The 19,145-nt window shown below is 38.5% G+C and overlaps 1 pseudogene; it reads right to left on the bottom strand.

Moving 5' to 3' along the window:
* Nucleotides 1-16,591: 16,591 nt before the first annotated feature.
* Nucleotides 16,592-17,461, bottom strand: LOC121491295 (annotated as a pseudogene).
* Between the last annotated feature and the right edge of the window lie 1,684 nt (nucleotides 17,462-19,145).

Below are 19,145 nucleotides of genomic sequence, written 5' to 3'. Positions count from 1 at the left end.
CTCTACTGATCGATATTGGGATTATTTCTCGTTTTGTGCTATTACAAATGGTGCTTCATTGAATAAATTTATGCTGTTTGTATTTTTACCAGTTTATCATTGGAAGGTTCCTCAAATGGGAATTACTAGGTCAAAGGGTAAATGCATGTGAGTTTGCTAGATACTGCCAATTTCTTCTGCATAGGCAAATCGTGTGTACCGTTAATGTTTGAGTGTCTATAGAGTCATCAAATGTTTACCTATTTGCTAGTCGTGGGTGACAAATATACCTTAGTATAGTTTTAGCTTGGATTTCTCCAATGAGCGAGATGGAACGTCTTTTCATATTGGTGAGAGGAATGGATCCAATTTCTATGTGATTATCCAGTTATCTTAGCAACCTTTGTTAGAAAATCCCTCTTTTTTCTCCCCCTTCCTGTATGTTCATTTGTTTTGTTTTTTAAATTCCACATATGAATAAAATCATATAGTATTTGTCTTTCTCTTGCTGACTTATTTCGCTTAGTTTAATACACTCTAGTTTTATCCATGTTATTGCAAATGGCAAGATTTCACTCTTTTTGATGTCTGAGTACTATTCCAAAGATAGGTTAGATCTATCTATCATCTATCTATCTATCTATCTATCTATCTATCTATCTATCTATGTATCTATCTATCTATCTATCTTAGTTTGGAATAGTACATATCCATATCTATCTATGTATCTATCTAAGTTTGGAATAGTAACTATCCATCAGTCAGTGAACATTTGGGCTCTTTCCATAGTTTGGCTATTGTTGATAATGCTGCTGTAAACATTGGAGTTTGTGTATCCCTTCAAATCAGTATTTTTCTATCCTTTGGGTAAATATGTAGTAGTGCAATTGCTGCATCATAGGGTTGTTCTTTTCTTTTCTTTTCTTTTCTTTTCTTTTCTTTTCTTTCTTTCTTTCTTTCTTTCTTTCTTTCTTTCTTTCTTTCTTCTTTCTTTCTTTCTTTCTTTCTTTCTTTCTTTCTTTCTTTCTTTCTTTCTTTCTTTTTTTAAAAAGATTTTATTTATTCATGAGAGACACAGAGAGAGGCAGAGACATAGGCTCACCGCAGGGAGCCTGATGCAGGACTTGATCCCAGGACCCTGGGATCATGACCTGAGCCAAAGGCAGATGCTCAACCACTGAGCCACCCAGATACTGAGTTTTTTTGTTATTAATTGATTTATATAGTTGGCTGTTCCCAGATCCGAGGCATAAATATGTATAATCATAAGATCTTCTTGATGGATAGACCCTTTTATTATGATATAGTGCCCTCCTTCATCTTTTGTTGTAGTCTTTGGTTTAAAAATCTAGTTTGTCTGATGTAAGTATAGCTGCTCTGGCTTTCTTTTCTTTTCTTTCTTTTTTTTTTAAATTTTTATTTGTTTATGATAGTCACAGAGAGAGAGAGAGAGAGAGAGAGAGGCAGAGACACAGGCAGATGGAGAAGCAGGCTCCATGCACCGGGAGCCCGACGTGGGATTCGATCCCAGGTCTCCAGGATCACGCCCTGGGCCAAAGGCAGGCGCCAAACCGCTGCGCCACCCAGGGATCCCCATCTGGCTTTCTCTTCACATCCATTAGCATGATAGATGGGTCTCCATCCTCTCACTTTCACCTTGGAGGTGTCTTAGGTCTAAAATGAGTCCAGCATATGGCTGGGTCTTGTTTGTTTATTTTAAATCCATCTGATAACCTATATCTTCTGATTGGAGCATTCATTCCATTTACATTCAAGTGATCATTGACAGATATGAATTTAGTGCTGTTATATTAACCTGTAAAGTCATTGTTTCTGGAGTGGTCATGAACTCCTTTAGTTTTTGTTTGGGATTTCTTTCCCCCCTGGAGGGAGTAGTAGGAAGAGGCAGAGGGAGAGGGAGAGAATCTTAAGCAGGCACCCCACCCACAGCCAGCACAAGCCCGATGTGGGGCTTGATCTCACAACCCTGAAATCATGACCTAAGCTTAAATCAAGAGTCAGAAGGTTAACCAACTGTGCCACCCAAGCACCCTTGTCTGGAAAACTCTATTTTGAATGACAGCTTTGCTGAATAAAGTATTCTTGGCTGCATATTTTTCTCATTTAGCACTTTGAATATATCATGCCACTTTCTTCTGGCCTGCACAGTTTCTGTGGAGACATTGTTGCTAACCTTATTTGTCTTCCCTTAGAAATTAGGGATTTCTTTTCCTTGTTGCTTTCAGGATTCTTATTTCTGTATTTTGCAAATTTTACTAGGCTATGTCTTGGTGTGGCTGGCTTTTATTGATTTTGATGGGAGTTCTCTGTGCCTTCTGGATTTTAATGTCTGTTTCTTTCTCCAGGTTAGGGAAGTTTTCAGGTATAATTTATTCAAATAAGCCTTCTGCCCCTTTCCCCCTAAGGTATGAATGTTATTATGTTTTATGAAGTTTCTGAGTTCCCTGAGCCTACATTCGTGATCCAATATTTTCTTTCCAACTTCTTTTCAGTTAAAATTATTTCCCATAATTTTATCTTCTGTATCGCTTATTCCTCTGTTTCTTCCATCCTGGTGGTCATTATATTCAGTCAGTTTTGCATCACAGTTACAACATTTTTATTTTGGCCTGACTAGTTTTTAGGTCTTCTATCTTTGTGGTAGAATTTAGTTTCTTCTATGCTTTTCTCAAGCTCAGCTAGTATCCTTATGATTGTTTTAAATTCTGGTTCAGGCAGGGATCCCTAGGTGGCTCAGCGGTTTAGCGCCTGCCTTTGGCCTAGGGCATGATCCTGGAGTCCTGGGATCGAGTCCCACATCGGGCTCCCTGTATGGAGCCTGCTTCTCTCTCTGCCTATGTCTCTGCCTCTCTCTCTGTGTGTGTCTCGAATAAATAAAAATCTTTAAAAAAAATAAATTCTGGTTCAGGCATATTATATCTATCTTGTTTAACTCTCTGCCTGTGATCTCTTCTTGTTCTTTCTTTCGGGATGAATTCCTCCATCTGGCATTTTGTCTAGATATCTGTCTTTTGTAGGTTAGGAAAGACTTTGCCTGGTATTATTTCCAGTAGAGCTAAAGCTTTGCAGCACTCTATGATCAGTAGACCTGGTGGGTGCAGAGGATTTGTGCTGGTCTTCTGTGCATTAATAAAAAAGACACCTGCATAGTGGAGGGGGGTAGGGGCTTGGTGTTAGCAGCTCAAGCCTCCACTGTGGGCACTTTGCCACTCACTGAAGTCCAACTGTACTGATGAGAGGAGTGAAAAATGGAGAGGGGAGTTCATGCTGGCTGCTGTTCAGGAAGCCCTCACAGAAGAGCAAACGATCTCTTTTCTTTGTCCCAGTCTTCTTCAGATCCTTGCCTTCACCCTGTCTGTGTCAGCTGTCTGCCCACCAGTGGTGCAGTGCTCCTGGGTTTTATCTCAGGTGTGTGGCTAGGTCTCAAAACTCCAAATTTTAAGGACCTGGCATGGCATGGACCTGCATTGATCCTCTTGGGGAGGGTCTTGCTGCACTATGGATGGTACCAATTTGTGCCAGAAAAGTAACTAGGGGTTTATAGCAAAGCACAGCACAGCAAAAAGCCAGCATCCAGGGTAGTTGCTTTCAGCAGGTGTCTTTGCTCATATGCTAGTGAACGGGGCAGCTCAGTGTCACTTGCTAGCTCTTGTCCCCTGAGAGTGCCTGCCTCTCCCAAATGCACTCCAAGAAGGGAGGGCAACTGTCTTTCTCAGTGGTTGTCCTAGAGGTTACAATTAACACCATAATCTATTACAAGCTAGCTTAGATTAATACCAATTTAATCTCAATACTATACTAAAACCTTACTGTCCTGTGTAGCTCCACTCCCTCCCCCTTTCGGCTATTATTGTCATACAAATTCAGTCTTATACACTGTGTGCTTCTCATTGGAGATATGTAATTAATGTTGGTCCAGTTGTTTTAAAATCAAATGGAAGAAAATATAATTAAAAAATGTATCAGTGCTGTCTTTTATATTTACTTATGTACCTTTCCCTGCTCTTATTTCTTTGTGTGGATTCATTTCAGGCTGAAGGATTCCCTGTAGTGTTTCTTGAAGGAAAAATCTCCTACCACAGTTTCTTTTAGTTTTTGCTTACTTGGAATGCCTTAATTTCTCCTTCAAAAACAGATAATTTTGCTAGAGTTAGAATTCTTGGTTTACAGTTATTTATCTCCAGCAATTTGAATAAGTCATTCCCCTGCCTTATGGTTCCATGGTTTCTGATGAGAAATCAGCTCTTAATACTATTGAGGATCCCTTGTATATGATGAATGTCTTCTCTTGCTGTTTTGAAGATTCTCTCTTTGTTTTCATCCTTGAATAGTTTGATTATGATGTGTCCAGGTATGGATCTTTTTGAATTTATCTTACTTGAAGTTTATTGAGCTTCCTGGATGTGTAGATTAATGTTTCTTATTAAATTCGGGAGGTTTTGGCCATTATTTCTTCAAATATCCTTCTGCCCCCTTTTCTCTTTCCTCTTTTCCTAGGGCTCCTATTATGCATTATAGGCTGAGTCGTGTCCTCCTGAAATTCACATGTTGAAGTTTTAACTCCTAATACCTCAGAATTTGCCTTTATTTGGAGTAGGATTTTTATAGATATAGTAAGTTAAAGCAGTAGGGTGAGCCTTAATTCAATATGACTGGAGTCCTTATAAAAAGGGGCCATAAGGACATAGAGACAGACATGCACTGAGAGATGACAATGTGAAGAGACATAGAGGGAACACAGCCATCTACAATACCAAGGAGAGAGATCTTGATTAGAGCCTTCCCTCACTTCCCTCAAACAAACCCTACTTATAACTTGATCCCAGATTTCTAGCCTCCTGACCTGCAAGACAATAAATTTCTGTTGTCTAAGTCACTCAAGTTGTGGTACTTCGTTACAGCAGCAGACTAATATAACATGTATTTGGTGTGCTTAATGGTGCCCCACCTGTCTCTGAGGCTCTGTTAATTTTTCTTCATTTTTTCTTTCTGTTTCTCAGGCCAATCTCGATTCAATTATTTTCTTTCTCTTTTTCTTTTTTGTTTTAATTCATTTTTTCTACCTGTTCAAATCTGCTGTTGAACCCTTCCAGTGAGTTTTTCGTTTCATTGTTATTTTTCTCAATTAAGAATTTCTATTTGGCTCTTTTTTAGATTACTTTCTCTTTAAAATATTCCTTATTTGGTGAGACAGTGTTTTTTATACTTTAGTTTTTTAGCCATGGTTTTCTTTAGTTCTTTGACCACATTTAGAATGATTGTTTAAAAGTTTTAGGGGTGCCTGGGTGACTCAGTCAGTTGAGTGTGTGGCTCTTGGTTTCAGCTCAAGTTATGATCTCAGTGTTGGGAGATTGAGCCCTGCATCAGGCTTACATGTAGTCTGCTTGGGATTCTCTCCCTCTCCCTTTTCTTTTGCTCCTCTTCCCCACTTGCATGCTCTGTCTCTAAAATAAATAAACAATAAAATCTTTTTAAAAAATTTTATTTAGTATGTCCAACATCTGGCTTTTTTTTTTTTTTTTAAAGATTTTATTTATTCATTCATGAGACACAGAGAGAGAGAGAGAGATTGGTAGAGACACTGGCAGAGGAAGAAGCAGGCTTCATGCAGGGAGACCGACGCGGGACTCAATCCCAGGTCTCCAGGATCACACCCTGGGCTGAAGGCAGTCCTAACCCACTGAGCCACCCAGACTGCCCAACATCTGGCTTTTTAAGGGACAGTTTCTATTCATTGTTTTCTTTTCCTTTTTTTTCCCCTATGTTAGGCCACCCCATCCTACAAGATTTTGCTTAATGTCCACAGTTTTGAAAAAATTGATTCTGACTACTTTTGTCAGTTTTCTCCTTGCCTTTATGAAGGAGAGAATCCATACTCCCAAGAATATAACTGATCCTAATTAAAGAATTGGCAACATATGCCTGAATGGTGTCATAATAGCTATGGATTAGTGACTTTTGGGAGCCTCTGACTTTTCTCCTTTTTAAATGGTAATTATCCCTTTGTAACTATTGTATATTGGGTTTATGAGGGTCAGATAACTTGTCTCTGTAGTTCACAAGACTTCAGACCAAGAGGAATTCTAATTGAAGTTGTTCTTCAATGCTTTGTCATCATCTTCACTTCAGACTCCAGGAACTGAATTTGAGGAACTCTTTGAGAAACCTTATCTATAGCCTGATTTATATGGTGATATACTTACCTTCAAGCCTGAGCCTGTTGTCATAATAGACAAGTCTTTGGGCTTTCGAAGAGGGAGAGTATGATTTGCATGTGGGAAGAATAGAAATAATTTTTGGTCACAGAGTGAACTCTAAATTCTTAGACATTACGCCTATCAAGAAGAGGAGCTTGAATATGGATTGGCCTTAGTGACTTGCTTCTAACCAGCAGAATGTGTTAGAAGTGATAACAAGAGGCTAGATTATAAGACATTATAGCTTTTGTCCCATGCTCTCTCTTCCTCTCTCCTCTCAACCTTGGAACCTAGCCCTATATTGTGAGGAAGACAAATCCACACACTGAGGGCCATATGTAGTTGTTTAGCAAAAATTTCAGCCAACAGCCAGTATCAATCACTAGCCATATAAGTTAATAAGTCCTCAGATGATCCCAACCTTCAACTTTTGAGCTACCCCAGCAGATTCAAATGGATTTGAGGAACCCCCCCAATTTACCCATTTTGCAGATTTGTGAGCAAAATACATGCTGTCATTGTCTCAATCCACTAAATGAGTAATTTTTAAAGCAACAGTACTTAACACCAAGTACCCATCACCCAGCTCAATCCAGAATGAAGATTGTTTCATTATAGCCCCAACCCATTTTCCCAACTAGTTAGAAGGAAATTCCAGACTTCATTTCATTTCTTTCATCTTTGTATACAGATATAAACAAGTGCTCTTTTTAAACAGCATAAGCACATATCACATCTAACAATTCTTTAGTATTGTCCAAAATCCAGTGTTCAGCTTTCCCTCATCTTAGTTTTTTTAACAACTTATTTTTTTGTATCAAGATCCAATTAAATTCCATACATTGCAGTCAGTTAATATATCTTTTAGTCTCTTTAAAAAAATCTATAGGTCTTCCTTTTTAAAGGGCCTACTTGGTGCAAGGCTTTAGGAAGTTGATAAAGGAAGATAGATAGCATTAAATTACTTAGCAGGAAAGAGATATGCACATGCAAAGATGATGAAAGCTCATGTGATAGGAGTTAGATAGAATAAAGTATTGGGAGATTAGAGAAAAGGAAGAGAATACTTCTATCGTCTTCATGCCGTAGTGGCTGTGGTGTTCAGAGAGGCCAATACAGGGCAGAAAACAGACAAAAATAAAGGAAACCTCCAAAGTGTTTCAAAAGAATTCACAGATGTCAAATCTGTGAGCTAAAGGAGTAATATATCTGTTTTTTTCATGATTTCCCTTAGAACAACTTCTTTTGAGGTTATTATTGATCCTTGCAGCCAATTTGAGCTTTCATTCTCAGTCTTTAGCTCTTCATCTGCAGAAGCTCCTAAAATAATTTGCATCACAAACTCTCCAAATTACTGAGAAGTCCTTTAAAATTGAGGTTTTACTTTAGGAGAAATGGATGTGAGAATAGTTTTACTATAACAAGAGTAACCATAAATATTTTCAGTGTGATTCAGACAGAGAGGGAAATCTCAGCAGAAGGAATTTTTGCTCATTCAACTTTGGTAGTATGGTTTCTTGGGCAATGCAAGATCAGAATTAAACTCTATTGTTTTTGTTTGCAAAAAATGCAAATAATGCTGATCTTAATCTTTTGACTATTGCTTCAGAATATTTATAAATCTAAACAAGATGCTTCTACCATATATGAAAAGCCCATAGCAAATAATCATTCTCAATGGAGAAAAACTGAGAGTTAAAATCAGGAACATGACAGGGATGTCACCTCTCACCACTCTTTTTTTTTTTTAACATCGTACTAGAAGTCCTAGCCTCAGCAGTCAGACAACAAAAAGAAATAAAAGGCATCTGAATCAGCAAAGAAGTCACTCTCACTCTTTGCAGATGACATGATACTTTGTGTGGAAAACCCAAAAGGCTCCTCCCCAAAATTGCTAGAACTCATACAGGAATTTATCAAAGTGGCAGGATATAAAATCAATGCACAGAAATCAGTTGCATTTCTTTACATTAACAATGAGACAGAAGAAAGAGAAATTAAGGAGTCAATCCCATTTAAAATTGTACCCCAAAACCATAAGATACTTAGGGAAAAAACCTAACCAAAGAGGCAAAGGATCTGTACTCAGAAAACTATCGAACACTCATGGAAGAAATTGAGGAAGATACAAAGAAATGGAAAAACGTTCCATGCTCATGAACTGGAAGAACAAATACTGTTAAAATGTCTATGCTACCTAGAGCAATCTATACATTTAATGCAATTCCTATAAAAATACCATCAACTTTTTTCATAGACCTGGAACAAACAATCTTAAAATTTGTATGGAACTAGAAAAGACCCTAAATAGCCAAAGCAGTGTTGAAAAAGAAAAACCAAAGCTGGTGGCATCACAATTCTGGACTTCAAGCTATATTACAAAGCTGTAATCATCAAGGCAGTATGGTACTGACACAAAAACAGACACACATATCAATGAAACAGAATAGAGAACCCAGAAATGGACCCTCAACTCTATGGCCAACTAATCTTCAACAAAGCAGGAAAGACTATCTAGTGGAAAAAAGTCTCTTCAACAAATGGTAGAAAAATTGAACAGCAACATGCAGAACAATGAAACTGGACCATGCCCTCACACCATACACAAAAATAGACTCAAAATGGATGAAAGACCTAAATGTGGGACAGGAATCCATCAAAAATCCTAGACAACACAGGCAGCAATCTCTGTGCCATTGGCTACAGCAACGTCTGGCTAGACACATCTCTAAAGGCAAGGGAAACAAAGGCAAAAGTGAATATTGGGTGTTCATCAAGATAATAGGCTTTTGGGGATCCCTGGGTGGCTCAGCGGTTGAGCATCTGCCTTTGGCTCAGGGTGTGATCCTGGGGTCCCAGGATCGAGTCCCACATTGCGCTCCCTGTGGAGAGCCTACTTCTCCCTCTGCCTATGTCTCTGCCTCTCTCACTCTCTCTGTGTCTCTCATGAATAAATAAAATCTTAAAAAAAAAAAAAAAGCTTTTGCACAGCGAAGGAAACAGTTGAAAACCAAAGGATAATGACTTTTGTGTTGATTGTGAGATGCAAAACCTTGAATGGGAGATGATATTTGCTAATGTCTTATCAGATAAGGGGCTAGTATCCAAAATCTATAAAAAAAAAACTTATCAAACTTAACACCCAAAGAACAAATAACCCAATCAGGAAATGGGCAGAAGACATGAATAGACATTTCTCCAAATTGTACAAATGGCTAACAGACACATGAAAAAATGCTCAACATCACTTGGCATCAGGGAAATACAAGTCAAAACCACAAGGAAGTATCACCTCACACCAATCAGAAAGGCTAAAATTTAACAAGTCAGGAAGCAAATGTTGGTGAGAATGCAGAAAAAGGGGAACTGTCTTACACTTGGTGAGAATGCAAGCTGGTGTAGCCACTCTGGGAAACAGTATGGAGGTCTCAAAAAGTTGAAAATAGAGCTACCCTACAACCCTGCAAGTGCACTACTAGGTATTTACCTACTAGGTATTTACCCCAAAGAAATAAACATAGTGGTCTGAAGGGGCACCTGCACCCCAATGTTTATAGCAGCAATGTCCACAGTAGCCACACTATGGAAAGAGCCCAGATGTTTATTGAAATCTTGCCATTTGCAATGATGTGGATGAAACTAGAGGGTATTATGCTAAGTGAGATAAGTCAGAGAAAAACAAATACCATATGATCTCATAGGTAGAATTTAAGAAACAAAACAAAAACATAGGGAAGGGAAGGAAAAATGAAGGAAGACAAAATCAAAGAGGGAGGCAAACCATAGAGACACTGAACTCTGGGAAACAGGTTTAGTCCAGGGGAAGTGGGTGAGTGGATGGGGCAACTGGGTGATGGACATTAAGGAGGGCACATGGTATAATGAACACTCAGTATTATATAAGACTGATGAATCACTGACCTCTACCTTTGAAACTAATAATACATTATATGTTATTTAATTGAATTTAAATTAAAAACAGTAAAAAATAAATCAACCAAACTTTAAAAAAAATAAACAAGATGCTTTTAACTGGTTCAGGGGGCAGTTTATTTATTTTGTCCTATTTTAATCCTCTAAAGATCCACTGCAAGAAATAAGGAATATTTATGACCTGTGACTAATACCCAGTAATCATGATGGACAATGACTTTTGTCATTTAAGAGCTACTTGAGGAAAGAAAAAGACCTTCAGTGATCAGTAGGGCATTTAAAAAAATCTAATAAACTGCTATTACTGCTTCAGTAATAAAAACGTAATGGCTTGTTAGACATAAAAATTGCATGAAATTTATTTAAAGACAATTTTGGGGTCAGAATGGGAGATTTACACATGTAATTATCCTGTTGATCAAGGTGAAAATGAATAACTTGCTTTTAGTAAAAAAGGTAAGAGGGCATGCTTATTTTATTCTTTTTGTATGATATGAGCCTTGGAAAGATCTAGATATTAGTGGTGGCTGCAATTTCAGAGCAATTATTATATGGTGGAAGTTTTTATTTTAATATTTTTCAAATAGGGGGGCTTTGGAGGGGTTTGGAAGAGAAAAGGTGGGTGCAGAACTCTAGAGAGTGCTGGGAATCAAATTACCATTTCTTGTGGAACCTAGATAATAGTATATCCAGGGGTGATTTGAAGAGTCAGAACTTCTGTCCAGGATCTTTTGTGTCCAAACATGAATAGCTATAGGATCTGGGGCAGCCCACACACTTGCTGACTGGTGCCTTAGTTTTATCTAAAGGGCTGAATTTGGCTGACCCATTAATTTGTTCTGTCCTCTTTTCTAATGTCATATATGCCATCTAAAAAAATTGAAATTATTTAGTTGCTGTTTTCTTCTTTATATATTATTCAATATAACTTTTATGTTATGTATTGATGCATAACAAATTACCACATATTTAGGGCCTAGAAACAATATGTATTTATTAACTCACAATTTCTGTGGGTGTGGAATCTGGGCATGGATTAATTAGATCTTTTGCTTTATGGTCTCTACTGAGTTTGCCAGCAAGGTGTCAGCCAAGGCTAGGATCTCATCTGATAGCTTGATTGGAAAATATCTGCTTCCAAAGTCATGCAGTTGTTGGCAAGGTTTAGTTCCTTGCAGTCTGTTGGACTGAGAGCCTCAGTTTCTAATTGGCTGTTAGCTATTGACCAGAGACCACACTCAGTTCCTGGCCACATGGGTCTCCCTAATGTGGCTCTTTGGTTAATCAAAGTATGCAAGGTAAGAAAGCAATCGAGTCTGTTAGCAAGAAAAAATGTAACTTATGAAACTTAATCATGGGAGTAACAACTTTTGTCATCTCTTATTGTTTAGAAGCAAGTCACAGGTCATGTTCACACTAAATGGAAGGGGATTACACAAGTGTGATTACCAGGGGGTAATTGGGGCTTTTTTAGAATCTGTCTGCCACAATATGATTTTGTTAAAAGATATGCTTTTTTAGAAAATGTAAGCAGTCTGGGTAAGTTTCTTAAAAAACTCTGTAATCCCATATCCAGAGATAAAAGCCACTAATATTTCAATACATAGCCTTTCAGTCATTTTTCTATTTCATATATTATTAAAGTTAATGAGAATGTGGTCATAACTTGATGCACTCTTGTATAGTCTTATTTCCTTAAGCATTCTTGCAAGCTAGTGAATAATCTTCTATACCATTTTAAATAGCTGTGTAAATTTATGCTATGATTAGACCATGGTTTATTTAACCTAGAGGTTGGCAAATTTTTTATGCAAAGAGCAAGACAGTAAATATTTTAGCCTTTGGGGGCCATAAAGTCTGCTGCATTTACCCAACTGCTGTTATAGTGCAAACAAACATGTTAGTAAGTGGTTGTGTTCCAGTAAAACTTTATTTATAGACATTGAAACTTAAATTTCCTATGCTTCTTATGTGTTATGAAATATTTTCTTTTGATTTATTTCAATCATTAAAAATGTTGAATCTATTTTTAGCTCATGGGTTAGACTTGGTCTGTGAGTCAGTTTGGTTTATCCTATTATTTCTTGGTAGATATTCAGATAGTTCTGTGTTGTTAGTATTATAATTAATAATTAACATCTTGATAGCTAAAACTATGTGCCTATTTGTGCTTACTTACTGAGGACAAATTCTTTTTTTTTTTCTTTTTTTTAAAGATTTATTTATTTATTTATTTATTTATTTATTTATTTATTTATGTTGGACATAGAGAGAGAGAGAGGGAGGCAGAGACACAGGAGGAGGGAGAAGCAGGCTCCATGCCAGGAGCCCGAAGTGGGACTCGATCCCAGGACTCTAGGATCGCGCCCTGGACCAAAGGCAGGCGCTAAACCACTGAGCCACCCAGGGATCCCGATAAATTCTTAAAAGTAGAATTATTGGGCCAAAGGTTGTGTGTGTAAAACTTCGTACACATTAGTAAATTACCTTCCATAAAAACGGAGTTAAGTTTATATCCTTACCAAAATATATGGTTATGCTTATTTTTCTGTGTGCTCTCCAACACTGAGTATTATCTTATTAGGTATTTCTATGATATGATAGGTTAAAAACTGCTGAAGATTTTCCTTTTCAAAAACAGTTCATGGGACCCCTGGGTGGCGCAGCGGTTTGGCGCCTGCCTTTGGCCCAGGGCGTGATCCTGGAGACCCGGGATCGAATCCCACGTCGGGCTCCCGGTGCATGGAGCCTGCTTTTCCCTCCGCCTGTGTCTCTGCCTCTCTCTCTCTCTCTCTGTGACTATCATAAATAAATAAAAATTTAAAAAAAAAAAAAACAGTTCATATTCTATTTTAAATTAACATTTAAAAATGTATTTTAAATCTGTGATTTCTTTCTTTCTAAGGTGTCTTAAGATAACTTGGCCAGCTGAAATGACATGCAAATATAGTCAGGCTGAGAGCCACTTGACCATTAAGAATCAATAACATTGTGCTAATGCCTATTACAGGAGATTACTGATTAAAAGATTGGTAAAGCCCCTGCCTATTTGAGCCACTGGCATTAAATAGCCATTGGCAGAAAAAATAAATTGTCAATATAGACACTTTATAGTATTTAAGACAAGGAGTTGATTATACCCAAGAAGGAAATATGCTAATAGCTTTGGGCCATTTTGAGAAATGGACAAAATGAAAAATTAACCATTTTAATTTATGTCTCTATCTATAGTACAGTCATCTTGTATTTTTCAGGGTTTGGTTCTGTTTTCTTTCTAAGACTCAGATATGATCATGTCACTTCTATTTTTTTTAAGATGATTTATTTATTGATTTGAGAGAGAAAGAGCATGAGCAGGGGGAGGGGCAGAGAGAGGAGAGTAAGAAGCAGACTTCCCACTAAGTGGGGAGCTGAGCATAGGGATCAATCCCAGGAACCTGAGATCATGACCTGAGCCAAAGTCATGCTTAACCGACTGAACTACCTAGGTACTCATGTCACTCCTATTTTAAAAATATTTCCTGGTTCTTTGCTTGCCTTCTGAAATCAGACTTCTTAGCATGTTGTTCAAGATTCAGTGAGGTGTCTTTAACTTCATATAATTCTGATTTCCCATAGGAAATAATGATAAAATGATAATAACAAGTAGTGTTTATTGTCTTAAACTGCCAGATCTTGGGGTAAGTGCTTTGGGGTAGGTATTATTATTCTTACTCTTTTAAAGATGGGAAAGTAGATTTAGAGAATTTAAATATCTTGCCCAAGATCAAACAGTAAACATTTCCTACCCTCCTGTACTCGATGCCCTAAAAAATGATTTATGTTTTGCTAGTGTAAGGTCTTCTTTATTTAGGAGAGTCTGGCAGGGTCTCAGAGAAAAGACATTTTCTCCAGTCTACCTTGGAGAAGCTTTAAGAGTTTCAATTGCTCCAGCACTGTGTTTATTTCAAACAATAGTAATGTAGATGAACTTTGGAGTGACATGTTAATTCCCCTTTTCTGGACACCTGGAGCATATTAGAATAACCAAGAAGGGAAATACAGCTCCCTATAGAGTATTCCATTGGATAATAAAATTCTTGAGCACCTAGCTTTGAATTGATGATCTATGGCAGTGTGTATATTTTATTTTTATACTCTATGGGAAAATATAGCAATAATAATTCAGGGCAAAAGGGACAGTAATAGATTGTCAACTATTATTACCTTTAATGAAATGAAAGTCTCATTGGAAAATGATGGGAAATTAATGACTTAAGCAATAAGCCAAAATCACTACACCTTGTACAAAAGAAATGGCAGGAACATCTCCCTTCTCAATAACTTTTCTCCCTCTGGCTTAGAGGAAATTATTTGGAAGCTGAGAAAATACCTGAGTTTATTAAGGAGGATAATGTGGCTGTTCTTTCTAAGTGCTAGGAATCCTGAGTCCTTACTGTTGGGTATGAAGTAACTATGAGCTCTGTTGAAGTTACCAGTGCAGTATAGTGTATGAGGTTGCCAGTGGCAGTACTTCATCTAAAAACCATCCTAAGCTCACACACTTGAGAGTCCTCATTAGGAGGCCCTAGTTTAAATAGTTTGTACATTGCTTGGTCCCTGATTTTCCTTCCCACTAGGTAGAGGACATTCCCTTAAAAAGAATCACCCATGAGGCCATACTACTTTATTCATTTTCTCATACTGAATTCTACCCAGAATGTCTATCAATAAGCTCATCCTTAAACAGTGTCTAAAAGTTCACCTACCACTTAGTTCAGGAAAACCTGGCAAAGGAATTATGATAGTGGTTATTTTTTTTCACCAACCAAACTCTGCTAAAGTATATGATTCTTTTGTTCTTTGTCACTAAACATATGGAACCCAAAAATGTGTTTCAAATTTTGCCTAACCTCTTTCTTTTCCTTCCATTTATTGAGAGAAAAGTATACTAATCAGGTTGGTGACTTTCTTGGCTCCCTCTATTAGCTAAAGCTACTGGCACCCTATAAAAAGAAAGACACATGAGTAGTACGTTTTCCCAGGTGTTCTTTTTCCCACTGGCCTATTAGGACCTTGAATCTCATTTGGTTCTGTTTGCTTATACTTGAGCACTTGGTCTCCACCTCTAGCCTCTTTGGATGATGAGTCCACTGAATGATTTCTCTCCATTGATATGGGTAAGTGAGAGGTGAATAAAGATGGAAAACAACAAAAAAGACAGTCCTGGGAGTTGATAGATTGCCTTTTTGGGATGTTCTATCCAAGGTTCTATTGTTCTTGGTTGGCCCTGTCAGGAAGAGATAAGGGAAAGAGTTTCTTCAATCTTTAGTGTATCACATATGTCGGTGCTTGAGAACCAATTTCCTACCCCACCCACTCCTCATGGAGTCAAAAGTTATCTCCATCCTACAAAAACACCACAGAAAAAGATAGAATTTTCACCTCCCATCTGTAGTTTCAATAAAAGTAACCATCTGTAGGCCTACACAGCTGATTAAGGCCATCTAGGTTATTCCCTTAAAAATTTCAATTTAAATATTTTGCTGGTACAACCTTAACCATGTACTAGTATTTTCTGATGCCAATAATTTTTAAAATGTATTCATTTGAGAGAGAGAGAGAGCGAGAGAGCATGAGAATGCTCCTGAGAGCATGAGCAGAGGTGGGGGGCGGGGGGGGGGAGTGGCACGGGGAGGGGGGGTTCTGAGGGAGAGGGAGAAGCAGACTCCCTGCTGAGTGGAGCTCAATGCAGGCTTGATCCCAGGATTCTAGGATCATGGCCTTAGCTGAAGGCAGCTGCTTAACTGACTGAGTTACCCAGGTGCTCCAATGCCAGTAGGTTTGGCTATTTTATACCCTTCTCCCTTCCCCTGTCCCCCCCCGCCCCAATTCGTATAAAATACACTATACTTTTGTAAACAAAACATTTTTCTCTTATAAAACCACTTTAAGGTATTTTAAAATATATGTATGTTGAAAGTACTTGAATGTTTTTTCCCCAGAGAATTTCTTTGTAAAAGTGGGTGTATGTTACATGTGTGTGCATCTGCTATGCAGGTAAGTAAGGTGCCAGGGTTTGCAAAGACCTGGGTTAGGGAAAGCAATCTCATGCATGCTGTCTTTTGTCACCCACTTGGTCACATAAGAATGGTTCTCGAACTACTTAGACTACTTCCTTTCTTTCTTTTTTAATTCAACAGATTTATTTTGCTGTTATTGTTTTAAAGATTTTATGTATTTATTTGAGAGAGAGAGAGAGAGAGCGCACAAGCAGGAAGGAGGGGTAGAAGGAGAAGCAAACTCCCTGCTGAGCAGGGAGCCCACTATGGGACTTGATCCCAGGACCAAGGATCATGACCTGAGCCGAAGGCAGATACTTAACCCACTGAACCACCCAGATGCCCCAGATTTATTTATTTTTTTTAAAGAATGGAATTTAAGGAGAAAAAAAAACCATGGGGCAGAGGATGGAATAGAAAATCAATACAAATGTAAGCTGTTTTGCTAATTGCATAACCATAACAAATTCATACAGAGAATGCCCTGCACAAAACAACTCAGTAAAGGCTCAGAGATGGAGGTGCTTCCTGAGGCAAGGCTGAAGATTTCAGTCACTGGTATTTGGAATTTGGACTGCAGTGCTTGTATTCAGATGGATCATTGGATGTATGACATGGTTCATGCTTTTAACTAGAATTGAGTTAAAGAATGGACACTTGGGCCAGGTAGAAGTAGATGAAGTGTTTGGCTTCCTGTGTCACATCACCACCAAAGTTCCTTCCCATGATGCGGAACCAGGTGGGGCTGTACTTCTTGTCGAACTCCTTCTTCATATGGGCCGCAGTGTCCCTCCCTGTTGTATTTCTCCAACACCAAGTCCTGTTGCATCTTCTTTGACATAATTGGTTTTGATCACAGCCTTTTGGTTGCACATGGTTACTAAGGAGCAGGGAGTGGACTGCTGGTAAATGTATCCTGGAGGAGGGGCTGGCGATGCTCAGATCCAGCGGAAGCTGAGCTGCCATAGCTACTGAAGCACATCAGTACTTGTGGCACATTTGGGCTTAAAATCCCCCCCCCTTTTTTTTTTTTTTTTTACCAAGAGATAAGGATCCCACTCAACCTATGCCAGCTTTAGTACCTTTTTCATGCTTATTGAATATTCTTTTGTCTCTGCTTAAAGAATGTGGGTCATATACCTCCTGGCCAACTCCACTGTCATATTGTGACTGAACTAACCTGAGTTTGCTCCTTGGTAAGTTACAGATAGAGATTACAGAGGAAACTTCATTTGCAACAAATAAGAAGATCCTGAGGAATAACTTCCAACGCTGTGGCTCCCTGAATGAGGGTGAGTGGGTTTCTTTTATTTAGGGTTAGGAGGAATATTCAGAGAGGGGAGCTTTGTCATTGCATGTAGAGGTTATGTATCCACACTTAGGAAATCTGCCTATACATGTATAGTGTGTTATGCTAATGAGGGTTGTACTCCTCCTTGGTCAGAAACTTTAACATTATAATTGAAGCAGAGGTAACTCTCAGGCAAGAGGAAGGGGCTATGGGTAGTCTTCAAGAATGGTACAAACCAGTTGAGGTCTTGGACCTCTTACTGGTTAGGAATGCAGGGCCCTTGCTTGCTTTGGAAACAGCACTGGGAGTTTCTACCACTAATTTGTTGTCTCTGATATGGTTAGGCTCTTTCCTGGCCTGGTAGCATCTGTTAATCTTTTACATTCCCTTTGCTCCCTTAAAATCCTTAACTACTGAGGCTTTTGTAAGTCTGACACCTCCTAGCAGATTCTATAAGAAGTGTGTTTGGGCAAGTGAAGCTGTTAGGGTGTAGATCACAGAAAATAGCTGGAGGCCTAAAATGACTTCTCTTGTGTCCAAAAGCTGTGTCTTGTCTTTCTTTTTCTAGAGACTTCTAACTCTTTCTACTTTCAATATCTGTTCTCTGTGGGGAGGGGACAGGATCTTTGTACTGTGCACAGATGGGTGTACTTAGGCAGATTGCCCTATGCTGGCCTCAGGGAGAGCCTTTTGGCCATGGGGAACTGAGCCCAGTATTGTAGCTGATCTTATGCCGTCTATTCCCCTTGTAAGTAAAGCACTGTTCCATCTAGTGCTTGACTGAATTGTGTTCTTCTTGATGACTCTCTTACCAAGATGCGGTGGGCAAAAGCTTTTAGAGTCCTCCCTTGAGATTCGTAACCATGGCATGCATGATTATCTGCTCAATAATCTGAGACTGAATTGGGTCTGAGGTTAGCTTGCTGGTATGGCTTGAATGTTTGTGCCCCTCCCCCCCAATTCATATGTTGAAATCCTAATCTCTAGTATTTGGAGGTTGGACCCTTAGGAGACAATTAGATTTAGATAATGACTGGAGGTGGGGGAAGATTGGATTTGTGCTCTTATAAGAAAAGGAAGAGACCAGAGCACCACCTCCCTCTCTGCTAAGTGAGAATAGCAAGAAGGCCAGAAAGAGAGCCCTTGAGAACTGAATCTTCTGGTACCTTGACTTGGATTTACCATCCTCTAGAACCATGAGAGATAAGTGTTGTTTAAGCTACCCAGTCTCTAGTATTTTGTAAAATACTAGAGTATTTTGTAAATTCTCTCTCTGTTCTGCTCCCCTCTGTTCTGATGTCTGGAGTGTGTGTGTGTGTGTGTGTGTCTGTGTGTATTGACAAAAATAAAATCATATGTCATTTTTTAAAGAAGATGCATTAGAGCCACTGATTTAATTCAGTCAGGCCCAAAGGAAAACAAGTGGGACACAGAGACTTGAGGCTCTTCCTCCTAACAAAGGACTGAAGGAATTTTCTATGGCATTTATAGATACGAGCTTGAATACAGTTTCCCATGACAACCAATTAGTATGTGTGAGATTAATGGTTACATTCCACAGGAGATACTGTTAAAGTTTTGAAGTCTTGATATCTTAAGGGGACATATTACAAATAATTTAGCAAGGACACATTTCTTTTGGTTACAAAATACTAAGTAGCATGGTTACAAGATATGGAACAG

Source organism: Vulpes lagopus, chromosome 5 (genome assembly GCF_018345385.1).
Source record: "Vulpes lagopus strain Blue_001 chromosome 5, ASM1834538v1, whole genome shotgun sequence".
In the NCBI taxonomy this organism is placed as follows: Eukaryota; Metazoa; Chordata; class Mammalia; order Carnivora; family Canidae; genus Vulpes; species Vulpes lagopus.
Note: the sequence above shows the minus strand (reverse complement) of the source record. Positions and strands in the feature narration are given on the sequence as shown.